This window comes from Colossoma macropomum, unplaced genomic scaffold, assembly GCF_904425465.1.
Source record: "Colossoma macropomum unplaced genomic scaffold, Colossoma_macropomum, whole genome shotgun sequence".
Lineage (NCBI taxonomy): Eukaryota > Metazoa > Chordata > Actinopteri > Characiformes > Serrasalmidae > Colossoma > Colossoma macropomum.
In genome coordinates this window covers 33568007-33581412 of record NW_023494807.1, presented here as the reverse complement: position 1 = coordinate 33581412, position 13406 = coordinate 33568007, and positions in this window count along the sequence as shown.

Sequence of the window (13406 nt, the reverse complement as noted above, 5' to 3'; positions counted from 1 at the left end):
GAGTTCACTCGCGGGTTACATTTAGACGTCTAACTTGCAAACAAACACCCGGGAACTCTGCCTGACCTACTTTTTTACCCCCACACCCCCCGAAACCACCACCCCAAACATGTAATGTTGCATAAAGCAAATAGGATACAGATTTATTTCTGATTTACTGTCCAGCAACTACTGATTTAGTCAGAACTATACACTTTAAAAAGATGGTTCTTCAGTAATAGAGTTTCTATAGTAGAACCATTTCAGGCTTAAAAGGTTCTCTGCATGGTGAAATGGGTCGAAACAGCACCAAAATGGGTTCTGCTATTGTTATGATGTCAGGATTACATCAATGGAAAAACCCCTTTTGAACCATATGCATAAATTTGCATGCTTAAATGGTTCTTTGAGGGTTCATGGTTCTAAACAGAACCATTGCTTTTACTAAAGAACCCTTGAAGAACCCTTTTTTAAAGTGCACCTTTTTTAACCTTGTTAGTTTGACACATTGAGCATGATTTATCATTTCATATCAAAGACTAAATTCTTGTTTTCCTGTAATCTTCCATTAAAATGTAATGACCTGTGGGGCAAATAATGAATATATATATAATGTTTTAAGTTTTCTTTGGGGACTATTTTGCCTCACAGCGCCCTGCATGTATCCCTCCACCATGAATGGAGTTTAAGTTCTCTAAACTATCATAAAACAGTGTCTCAGTCATCAGGCAGTGAATTCATAACCATTTCATGTAGGAACTTTCTGTGAGGGAGCTTTTAGAGGTGGACGTCTGGTTCCTATCACCACCACTGTGAACAGTTCTGACTCGGTAGGTTTATCTAGAACGGAGCGTTTCACACCAAACCACTCTGAATTTAGAAAAATCATTTCACCTTTAAAGTGTCAGAGCTTTATTTCCTCACTGTGTAATGCTGTGTTTTCATTGTCATTCTAAAACATGGTAAATGGTAAAAATAAGAAAGTGGGTGTGGCCAAACTTCTGACACTCTTAAAAATGGTTCTTCAGTGTTCTTTAGAAAAGGGGATGGTTTTATGTACAGTTAGTTCGTTTGCATGTTTAAATGGTTCTTCAGATTGATGGAGAGTGTTTTGTATATGATTCTATACAGCACCAAAAAGTGTTCTTACAAGCTTGACATCGCAACAGAAGAACCTTTTGGTACTATATACACTCTCAAACAAGATGGTTCTTTAAGAGTTCTTTAGTAAAGAAAATGGTTGTATATAGAACATGAACACTCAAAGACCCCTTTGCACGATCAAAGAGTTCTTTACACCATGAATTGATTCTTCAGATTGATGGAGAAACTTTCTGTAAATGGTTCTATACAGAACCAAATAGGGTTTTTGTATTATTATGGTGTCAAGCTTGTAACAATAGCAGAACCCTTTTTGGTGCTATATAGAACCCTTTTCAAAAAGATTCTGTATAGAACCATCTACAGCCCATTCTCCATCAGTCTGAAGAACCATTTCACCGTGCAGACAACCATGTCTTTCAGTGTTCATGGTTCTAAACAGAACTGTTCCCTTTCACTAAAGAACCCTTGAAGAACCCTCTTTTTCAGAGTGTACTGTATGATGAGGGGTGTGTCTCTGCTGGTGAGCTGAGCTGCAGTGCTGCTCTAAATCTGTCACTGTGTAATTCATCAGGACGTGTTGGCCAAACTTCAGAAACTCAAGCCCTTCGCTAACCCAACACTTCATAGGTAGTGTAGGTTTTAGGGCTAATGTTAGCAGGACAGGCGCTGCACAGCCCAGAGAGCCTCTGAGAACCCAACCGCAGCTCCACCGCTCCATCAGCACAGACACGTCAGGACAAACAGACACAAACTGCACTGAATATGTGAAAAATAAACCCTGAAAGCTGTTCAGTCCTGTCAGCAACAAACTGCGTGAGGACGGCTTTTCTCTCAGAATCAGCTGAGGACGCGCAAACGTTCTGTCCTGTTTTAGGCCAAGAACCAAACAAAGCCTCACACTTTTGCCAGTATATCTGTATATATGTATAATGTTTAAATACTACTATTGTTCTACTCATTTTAATGCAGATTTACTGTTTATTTGCTCAAAATATTGGAGAAAAAATAAACTTAATAGTGGCCTGTGTACCAGTTATAGTGTGTGAGTTCAGACTGTACCTTCAACATGGTGGAGGTAGTATGAGGGGAGACTGATTGAGGGGGGGTTGGGGAGTTGGGGAGGTCAGGCAAGTTTGCCTGAGCCAAATAAAACTTTGGCCCATGGAATATTCTGGAACAAACTGCTTTGGGGAAAATAGAAGGGAAGAAACGTGTAAACGTTACAAATAAAGTAAAAAAAATCAGTTCCTGTTTCCAAACGTTTGTCCTGTAATGTAGCTACATACTGTATATAGTGGCTACATGCTAACTATGCTTTCTTTACACAGTAATGAATTTATAGATGTGATCTAGAAATTAGCATTTAGCAGCAAACTTTTTAAATGTTCAGCAAAGTTTTTGTACACAGTATCGTAACCATCAGTGTTGGGAACGTTAATTAAGGTCATAATCTGGTTCTGATCATTAATTCAGGACAAAAGTGCAACTAGTGATGTCCTCAGTAACGTCACTTAAAAAGTGGTATGATTACTTTTCAATTATGCTTAATTTGTACATAAAATAAAGCAGTTAAATCTGTTAATCTAAGAATTAAGAGCTGTAATGTAAAAACAAAAATGTAATCTTAAGTTCTATGCAGTACCGAATAAAAGGTTCTATGGCCGAACCCTTTTGACGCTATACAGCACCATTTTTAAAAGGTTCTATCTGAAGAATCAAATACAACTGGTTTCCATTATACAACATTAAAAACAAGGGTTCTTTATAAAGGACCGATGGCAGAAAGGGTTCTTTGCATGATGCCACAGAAGAACCTTTCAATGGACAATTCTATAGAAAACTCTTTTTAGCAAATGGGATGTGTGAGTGTAAAAACCTTGACATTAGTTCTTTGCACTAACAAATCTCTTTTTCAAACATGGTTCTTTAGGGAACCAAATTGGCTCTTCTATGGCATCACTGAGATAACCCTTTGTGGTATATAAGAACCATGCAAATGCATAAATGGTTCTTTCGATGGTAAAATTGTTCTTTGTGATGGAAAACCTGTTGTATACGGTTCTTAAAATAAAAAAATTAAAAATGGTTCTACATAGCACCAAAAATGGTTCTGCTTTTTTATTATATTGTTGTATAAACATATACTGTTCTGCTATTGTCTAAATCATAGAACCGGTTCAGTGCTGTTTGGAACCATTTTGGCTGAAAGTGCAGAAAAGAACAATTTAACCATTCAAAAGAACTATTTAATGGTGTTCCTGCACTCTTAGCAGGAAGGGTTCTTTGGCCAGTAACAACTGTGGAACCCTTTTACGTGCTATATAGAACCATTTTCAAGGGTTATACATAGAACCATCTACAGCACCTTCTCCTTCAATCTGAAGAACACTTTCACCATACAAAGAACCCTTCAATCATGCAACGGGATCACTGAGTGTTCATGGTTCCATATAGAACCATTCCCTTTACTAAAGAACTCTTAAAGCACGTGTTAACGGTAACAGAAGCTGAGGGCAGTGTGGGTCAGTCTTACCTCAAAGTAGGCCACTCTGTTAATGGCTCTGTGTCGAGTCCAGTCGTCTGAATGGTAACCGTGCCAGACGACGAAATCACAGCCGCGGATAGTTTCAGGGTTCTCATACGGAAATAGATCCATACTAGCGGTTCTGACTCTAGACCCTCCACAGACCCCGAGGCCGTTACAGTGAGTCACAGCGTCACTCTGTCGTCTGTACGGAAAACTGTGAGTCTGTTGGGTTTCAATCTGTGCTGATCAGACCAGAATCACCAGCTGCCCCCAACGATCAATACAGCGGCTAATTAGCGTGGGAGCTGCACTAGCGTTAAGACGTGGTCCTACTGTGTCAAATCATCACTTTCACCGAAACACGCCGGACAGCAGGCGGTTCTAAACGTGCTCTCTGTGATTTCTGAGCAGCAGTAACCCTGACGCTCCGCTCTGACGCGGAACTGGCTGGAGATCCTTTTATTTCTCAGCTGAAGATTTGCTTATAGTGATTATTGTTCATAATAATTTAATTGCTCATAACTCTGGAATTTTATCTTAGCATTGATACTTTAAACAAGACAGAAAGGTAAAAATGTTCTGTAAGGCAGGGGTTCTCAACCTTTTCCACCCCAAGGCCCATCTGTTTATAAGTAGCATAGCAACCCACAGAAAAACTAAAATCAACTTCTATTTATTGGCATTTTTTTTTCATTGCTTAAAACCTGTGAATTCGGGCCTGAAAAGATCAGAACGTCCATTTCAGGTCAATCAAAAAGGGGGAAAAAGAAAAAAGGTAGATGTAGATGTGGGCTGTGATTTGGAGCTGCAGTCCATCCTGTTTTCACTGAAAATACTCTCATGTCTTTCCCACAGGAGTCACTGTTTGGTCTGGAGTCTCTTTAGTTTTGAGGGTTTTAGTGCCTCATTTGAAATAAACCTCACGAAACTCAGTGGGCTTCCGGATCAGCGTCGCCACAATCAACAATAATAATAGACCTGATTCTCAGTCAGGAATCAAACCCAGTTCTTGGCTAGTTTTTTAAGGCTTGTCTGTCATTTTTATCAGCTGCTGTTAGTGCTGCATTAACCAAATGAGAGTCTTTATATTTATTATATAATACACCGATCAGCCATATCATTCTGACCACCTCCTTGTTTCTACACTCATTGTCCATTTTATCAGCTCCACTTACTATATAGGTGCACTTTGTAGTTCTACAGTTACAGACTGTAGTCCATCTGTTTCTCTGATACTTTGTTAGCCCCCTTTTACCCTGTTCTTCAGTTGTCAGGACCCCCATGGACCCTCACAGAGCAGGTACTATTTGGGTGGTGGATCATTCTCAGCACTGCAGTAACACTGACTTGGTGGCGGTGTGTTAGTGTGTGTTGTGCTGGTACGAGTGGATCAAACACAGCAGTGCTGCTGGAGTTTTTAAACACTGTGTCCACTCATAATGTTATGGCTGATCGGTGTATATATTAATCACCAGTGTGGCTAGCTTGGACTTTTTGGGGTGAGCGCAATGGTTAAATACCAGGTTTTGTTCCAAAACTAACTGTTTGGGAATATCTAGAACTGTTGAGTTCATTCCTGCAAACTCTGCATTTATGGATCAATTACTGAATTTTTCGGAGGAGCGACAGAATAAAAAGTGACACTCCACCACGCTGCTGTGAATTCTGCATGCTTCAGACTACGCCTTCAAGGTGAGAGCGTAAACGATTCAGTCAGCGCGCCACCAAAGCACTTTTACTCCCCACGGGGTTCGGTTCCCCTGAGAGAAACGGGGCCTATCAGCGCAGATTTAGGCTCGAAATCCAAAACAACAACATCAGCAACTTCCCTCAGCATCTCTCTGAGCCACTGACTGCATACTGAGTGCAGAGAGGAGGTTAAAGAGACAGTCTGAGAGTTTTCTCCTTTTACTCCAAACGCAGGCAAATGTTTGTTTGCCTCTTCAGTTTCAGCACTGGAGCTACAAGGCTAAAGTAGCTAACAAGTTATGGAAGCTTATATTCCACCAATTAGCTTTCAGCTAACTGCATGTCTGAATCATTACATACATGCCTCAAGTGTGTTAGCAAAGTTAGTTTCCAATTCTGCAGCTTCTTATTCAATTTTTCCACCTTCCATTCACAGAACATTTCACCTCATCAAACATTAATGGGCTTTAATGATGAAGGACTTTGACGTTCTGGTTACTTAAACAAATAATTACAATAATAATCCACTATAACAGTAATACTGTTTTTATAACAGGAACATTTGGCCATATTAACATTATTGTTCTAATAAAAATGTATAGGCCATAAAAGCACAATTTATTAAACCTACAGCAAGATCTACCAAACCCTACCAAGACCTAGCAAACCATACGCAGAACTTCCAAACCAGTGCATAATCTGCCATTCCTAGATTTAACAAACCATAACAAGAACTTCCAAATCATAGCAAGCTCTTCCAAACTATACCAACAACTACCAAACCATGCCAAGAGCTATCAAACCATAAAGACCAAGAACTATCGAACCATACCAAGAACTGCTAAACCATACCAAGATCAAAAACTACCAAACCATATCAAGATCAAGCATCACCAGACTATACCAAGAAATATCAAACCATACGAAGATCTACTAAATCATACCAAGAACTACCAAACCATACCAAAATCTACCAAGCCATTCCAAAAACTATCAAACCATACCAAGATCTCCTGCTGCTCAAACCATATCCAGATCTACTAAACCATACCAAGATCTACCAAACCATACCAAAAACTACCAAGCCATAACAAGATCTAGCAAACCATATAAAGACCTATCAGACCATTTTAAGATCTAACAAACCATACCAACATCTACCAAACCATACCAACATCTACCAAACCATACCAAAGACTACCAAACCATACCAAGAGCTACCAAACTGTACCAAGAACTACCAAACCATACCAAGATCTAGCAAACCATAGCAAGAACTACCAAACCGTACCAAGAACTACGGCTGACTGACTCCATTTAGGGTGGGGAGGTGGAGTAAATTAGATTTTTGTCTGGACTGTTTAATTTTAATTTTAATGTTGGCCTTGTTGTTCTTGCTGTCTCTCTTCTGTCCTCGGCATGATTTGAGCTGACAGTCTGCCCTGGCTCTTCGCTCTGGAGCTGTCAATCAAATGGCCGGCCGTGGGCAGTAAAGTGCACAGCAGAGACGCCCCGAGCACGCCGGCCAGCATCAGAGAGAACTGGACAAATTACAGCAGAGCCCTCATTTGTTACTGTCCTAATGAGTTGATGTGTTTACAGCGTTCACACCATCAGGCCAACAGTCTTACAGACACAGGCGAAGCCTACAGCCCTCAATTAGAGCATTATTTATAGTGATATGCACCTCATTAACTACTAGGCTTTACTAAGCCTTCTGTGTTGAGGGAACGGCTTCTCATGTTCTCCAGCGTGACTGTAAAAGCTCTGAACCACAGAAAACTAAAGCCAGTTCCAGTCTGATAGTGTTTTACCTGATACTCCTGATATTCCAGAGTCCAGGCTTTTCCACTGATGCTCTACGTCTACATAGATTCCTGCATAATTCCAGCCAAAACTTTGGACCTTCTTCACTGATTGAATGTTTTTCATAATCCTGAAGGTATTTTCAAACAAGCTTCTGATTAAATGCTTGACCATTTCTAACACAAATGTACATAATGTTGTTGCTTTATTAAGGGAATGAGTCAGAATTTTCAAACAGTCATGAAAGGTTAAGTAAAATAAATTAATTAAATATTAAATTATAATTTTTGATAAACACTTTAGCTTCTCTCTAATGTCATACAGACCTGCCAACCCTGAATAAAACATGAGTAGTGGAGGTTTAAATGTTTAAACAGCTTCTCAGTGGTCGCGTAAGTGCACCAGAAAATGTTCATAATAGAACTATAACAAACAAATATTTTGATTTTTGAATACTTTGTCATTTTATCTTCCATCTGAGGGACTAATAATGATAGTTCTGTGCAAATGTTTAACATAAAAATTCAGTAAATAGTTATCTGCAGCTCCTTGGTGACTGATGCGCACATCTGTATTGCAGATGGTGGAAAATGCATGATTGAATAGTTCTGAGGGGCCAATGCAGCCATCTAAAGACTACTGGACACTGTCTAAAGACTACTGGACACCGTCTAAAGACTACTGGACACTGTCTAAAGACTTACTGCACACTGTCTAAAGACTTACTGCACACTGTCTAAAGACTACTGTACACTGTCTAAAGACTTACTGTACACTGCCTAAAGACTACTGGACACTGTCTAAAGACTTACTGCACACTGTCTAAAGACTTACTGCACACTGTCTAAAGACTACTGTACATCATCTAAAAACTACTGCACACTGTCTAAAGACTTACTGTACACTGCCTAAAGACTACTGTACACTGTCTAAAGACTTACTGCACACTGTCTAAAGACTACTGTACATCATCTAAAGACTACTGCACACTGTCTAAAGACTTACTGTACACTGTCTAAAGACTACTGTACATCGTCTAAAGACTTACTGTACACTGTCTAAAGACTTACTGTACACTGTCTAAAGACTACTGTACACTGTCTAAAGACTTACTGTACACTGTCTAAATACTGCACACCGTCTAAAGACTACTGTACACTGTCTAAAGACTACTGCACACTGTCTAAAGACTTACTGCACACTGTCTAAAGACTACTGTACACTGTCTAAAGACTACTGCACACTGTCTAAAGACTTACTGCACACTGTCTAAAGACTACTGCAGGAATCTAAGTACTACTGCACACTGTCTAAAGACTTACTGCACACTGTCTAAAGACTACTGTACACTGTCTAAAGACTACTGTACACTGTCTAAAGACTACTGTACACTGTCTAAAGACTACTGCAGGAATCTAAATACTACTGCACACCATCTAAAGACTACTGCACACTGACTAAAGACTATTGCAGGAATCTAAAGACTACTGCACACTGTCTAAAGACTACTGCAGGAATCGAAATACTACTGCACACCGTCTAAAGACTACTGCACACTGTCTAAAGACTACTGCAGGAATTTAATGACTACTGCACACTGTCTAAAGACTACTGCAGGAATCTAAAGACTACTGCACACCGTCTAAAGACCACTGCAGGAATCTAAAGACTACTGCACACCGTCTAAAGACTACTGCAGGAATCTAAAGACTACTGCACACCGTCTAAAGACTACTGCAGGAATCTAAAGACTACTGCACACCATCTAAAGACTACTGCAGGAATCTAATGAGTATTGCACACTGTCTAAAGACTACTGCACACTGTCTAAAGACTACTGCAGGAATCTAAAGACTACTGCACACCGTCTAAAGACTACTGCAGGAATCTAAAGACTACTGCACACCGTCTAAAGAATACTGCAGGAATCTAAAGACTACTGCACACTGTCTAAAGACTACTGCAGGAATCTAAATACTACTGCACATTGTCTAAAGACTACTGCAGGAATCTAAATACTACTGCACACTGTCTAAAGACTACTGCACACTGACTAAAGACTACTGCACACTGACTAAAGACTACTGCAGGAATCTAAGTACTACTGCACACTGTCTAAAGACTACTGTACACTGTCTAAAGACTACTGCACACTGACTAAAGACTATTGCAGGAATCTAAAGACTACTGCACACTGTCTAAAGACTACTGCAGGAATCTAAGTACTACTGCACACTGTCTAAAGACTACTGCACACTGTCTAAAGACTTACTGCACACCGTCTAAAGAATACTGCAGGAATCTAAAGACTACTGCACACCGTCTAAAGACTACTGCAGGAATCTAAAGACTACTGCACACCGTCTAAAGAATACTGCAGGAATCTAAAGACTACTGCACACTGTCTAAAGACTACTGCAGGAATCTAAATACTACTGCACACCATCTAAAGACTACTGCACACTGACTAAAGACTACTGCAGGAATCTAAATACTACTGCACACTGTCTAAAGACTACTGCAGGAATCTAAATACTACTGCACACTGTCTAAAGACTACTGCAGGAATCTAAAGACTACTGCACACTGTCTAAAGACTACTGCAGGAATCTAAAGACTACTGCACACTGTCTAAAGACTACTGCAGGAATCTAAAGACTACTGCACACTGTCTAAAGACTACTGCAGGAATCTAAAGACTACTGCACACCGTCTAAAGACTACTGCAGGAATCTAAAGACTACTGCAGGAATCTAAAGACTACTGCACACCATCTAAAGACTACTGCAGGAATCTAAAGACTACTGCACACCGTCTAAAGACTACTGCAGGAATCTAATGACTATTGCACACTGTCTAAAGACTACTGCACACTGTCTAAAGACTACTGCAGGAATCTAAAGACTACTGCACACCGTCTAAAGAATACTGCAGGAATCTAAAGACTACTGCACACTGTCTAAAGACTACTGCAGGAATCTAAAGACTACTGCACACTGTCTAAAGACTACAACATACCGTCTCAGAACTACAGCAGCCATCTGAGGGCTACCACACTCCGTCTAAAGACTACAGCAGCTATCTAAAGGTTACCGCACACCGGATGAGAAGCTCCACACTGCGCAGCAGAGCTCAGCTAGAGCACACAGTAAAGCTCCCATAAACATCAAGCTCAGTATCGTTTCTTACTGTACTCTACTGTAACGATTTGATGGAATAAAACATTCAACATCATTTAGTGAATTGATCAGGTTCCTAACTAAAGCTGTAGCCACACCAGACTGTCATCTCGCTGTTTTCACCCTCTGCGAGGGTTTCTTGTTTTCTATTGGCTGACGTTTCTGAGGTTCATGAAGGTTTGCAGGGTAAAAGTTCATCTACACAAAGTGAAATTTAGCGCTACTTAAGCAAAGTGATTTTTTGCGTTCTCATGTCTTTTTCCCGTTCAAGTGGCTGTTTCCACTCACGTTGGGTGTGACCGCAGCTAAACTCGTCTAAAATCTCACTGTTTTCCAGCTGTAAGGTATAAGACGTACGGTATGACATGACTGAGCTAGTAGCATTAGCTGTGGTAGCAGGCAATCAGCATTTGTCTGTTAAAGACTTGAGACTGATCTCCTGTCTCCATGTAAATTTTCAAGCCACATCATCTACTGTGGATTTCTCTGTGTGTAATGTGGTTCAGTAGTACTAAGATGTAGCCTTTAGATTCCTTTACAGTTTTCCTGTTAGAAAATCATCCCAGGTGGCCCCTCATGGGAGAATGTCAAGAACATACAAACCTACTTCAGGCAAAAGAATATCAAAAGAATATTATTTGGACACTGCATAATTCAATATGTTTTATTTAATACATTTCATATCTCACTATTATTCTAACACCAAAAATAGTAAATATAAGGAAAACTTTTCAGAAGTGTCCGAAGTGTTGACTCTCACTGTACACTCCTCTGAATTAGTGTTAGAAATCACTGAATCCGAGTTGTTTAACAGCACTAAAGCAGATTCATTTGATGCTCCACAGTTTTTCTCTGTCTGTTTAAATAATAATCTTCAGATTCTGCAGACATCTGTTCTCATTCTGTCACCAAAAGTGCTTCTGCTCTTCTGATAATACGGGGTGCTGTTAAATGGAGCAGGCAGACTTCGCTGACGTTATCGGCTTGTTTAATGCGTCTGTGGTGGGTTTTTCTAACACCATTAAACTGTGACTGAAGTAGAAATTTGCAGTTCTCTTTGCAGGAAACCTGACCCTCACGCAGAGTGAAGAAACAAACAAACCGCTGCTTCTCAGAGGCTTCGATGGCTTGTAGCAGTACTTATGAGTCCTGCGTTTGGAATCACATGAAAAAAGAAAAGAAAAAAACACCAGGTGGACCTGTGTTCTCTCCTCTCTGAGTGAGAGGTCAGAAAATAACAGCAGCATTTAACCAATAAAAGTTGATGTGCTACGTTTGATGAACACTGAGGGGCAACTTCAGCTTGGAAAAGATAACTGAGTTGCATGTAAATGTGTTCATATGCATGTGCAGGAAATGAAGCTCACATTTTGTAGCAGCATCTGTGGAGTCCAGTCCAGTCCAGTCCAGTCCAGACAGTATCTGGGCGTGATGCTCTCACCTCATAGGAGTTCATCATTTTAAAACAGGACAGTGATGATCTAGACTCTCAGTCAGGGTTTACTTACAGCTCTGACTAATGCAGAATGGACAGCAATGGACTGGGCATTGACTATTGATTAAATATTCAATTTAAAATGTTGATTAGCTGGACATGCTGGACAATATGGACACACATCTCTCAGTAAATAACAACCATCAACTGTTCAGCCAAGCCAGAGTATAAATAGCATTTTTAAATAGTATATTTTAAAACGTGTAAAAGTGAACCTGCGGATTAAATTAACAATAATATTATCTATAATTTTTCAGGTGATCAAGTCTGTCAGTAGAGGAGTAAATATTAACTGATTGATAAATATTGTTTGTGTATCTCATTCTGTTCTGTACAGATCAACCTATTCTTAGAGTGACAGATGGAGCAGACTGGTTTAAAGGTGGGAGGATTGTAGTGGGAGCACTGGGGCATCAGGTGTGACTGTGTGGCCATTGCAAATAGTTTAGTCAGGCACGAGGACCCCTTTGCAGAATTTTGCTTAAGGCCCCAGGGAGGTCAGAACCGGCTCTGGATATAAGACATAATAATTACCAATAAAATGAAATGATTATTTGGTTTGAGAAAAGAGCGAAAGTGTGACAACCCACCTACAAACTAAGGTCAGTTTGGGTTTTAGAGTCTTTGAGAAAGCAGTATAGTTGAAAGAAACCGGTTTGAGGATACAGAACGTCTTCTGGCTCAAGGCAAAGGTCTAAAACAGCACAAAAACATTTCCTCTATTATTCATGAAAAAAATAACGGTGGAACATTTGACAGGTAACATTACAGGCTGCCACTCCATCTCACTGCAAGACACATCAGTGAAATAACAGCGGCTGGCAGACCCAAGCCTCTTTCAACCACTCATAAAAGTGTCACACGCTGTGGTTTATATATTACACGTCTCAAATAACAATAAATAATAATAAAATACTTCCATCTGGGACAGCGATAAAAGATGGTTTATTGGACGGGGTTCGAGCCTCGTTGTGAATGTTAATAGAGATTCTTTGTTGACAATTTATTCGATGTACAGCACATACATATTAGCTTGTGGCACTGCTGTGTTGTAACTAGATACAGAACTAGATGAGAATCACTTTTACTAATACTGACCACTCTTAAGGCCAAAGAATGGAAGATATGCACGGATGGCCTGTCTCTTTAAATATATACTGTATTTCCAAGTTTGTTACATTTTTCATTAAGTATTTCTGTATATCACTTTCATACACTGAAGCTTTACTCCATATACACAGGCTGTGTTGTCTTTGTAATATGGTTTATATGCTAAAAGTATGTGGACACCCCTCCTAATTACTCAGTTCAGGTGCTTCAGCCACTTCCATTGCTAAAAGGTGTATAAAGGTTAAATGTTCTGTCCTGCTAAAGCTGCCCTGGACAACTGTCAGTGCTAATATTGTGAACTGAAAGCATCAACAGCTCAGCCACAAGGGTAGACCACGCAAACTCACAGAGTCTATCCTGTGTTGCAGAACTCACTACAGAGCTCCAAACTGTCTCTGGAAGCAACATCAACACAAGAACTGTGTGTCAGGAACTTCATGAAATGGGTTTCCATGGCTGAGCAGCTGCAGACAAGCATAAGAGCCAACAGTACAGTTTGGTGGAGGAGGGATGATGG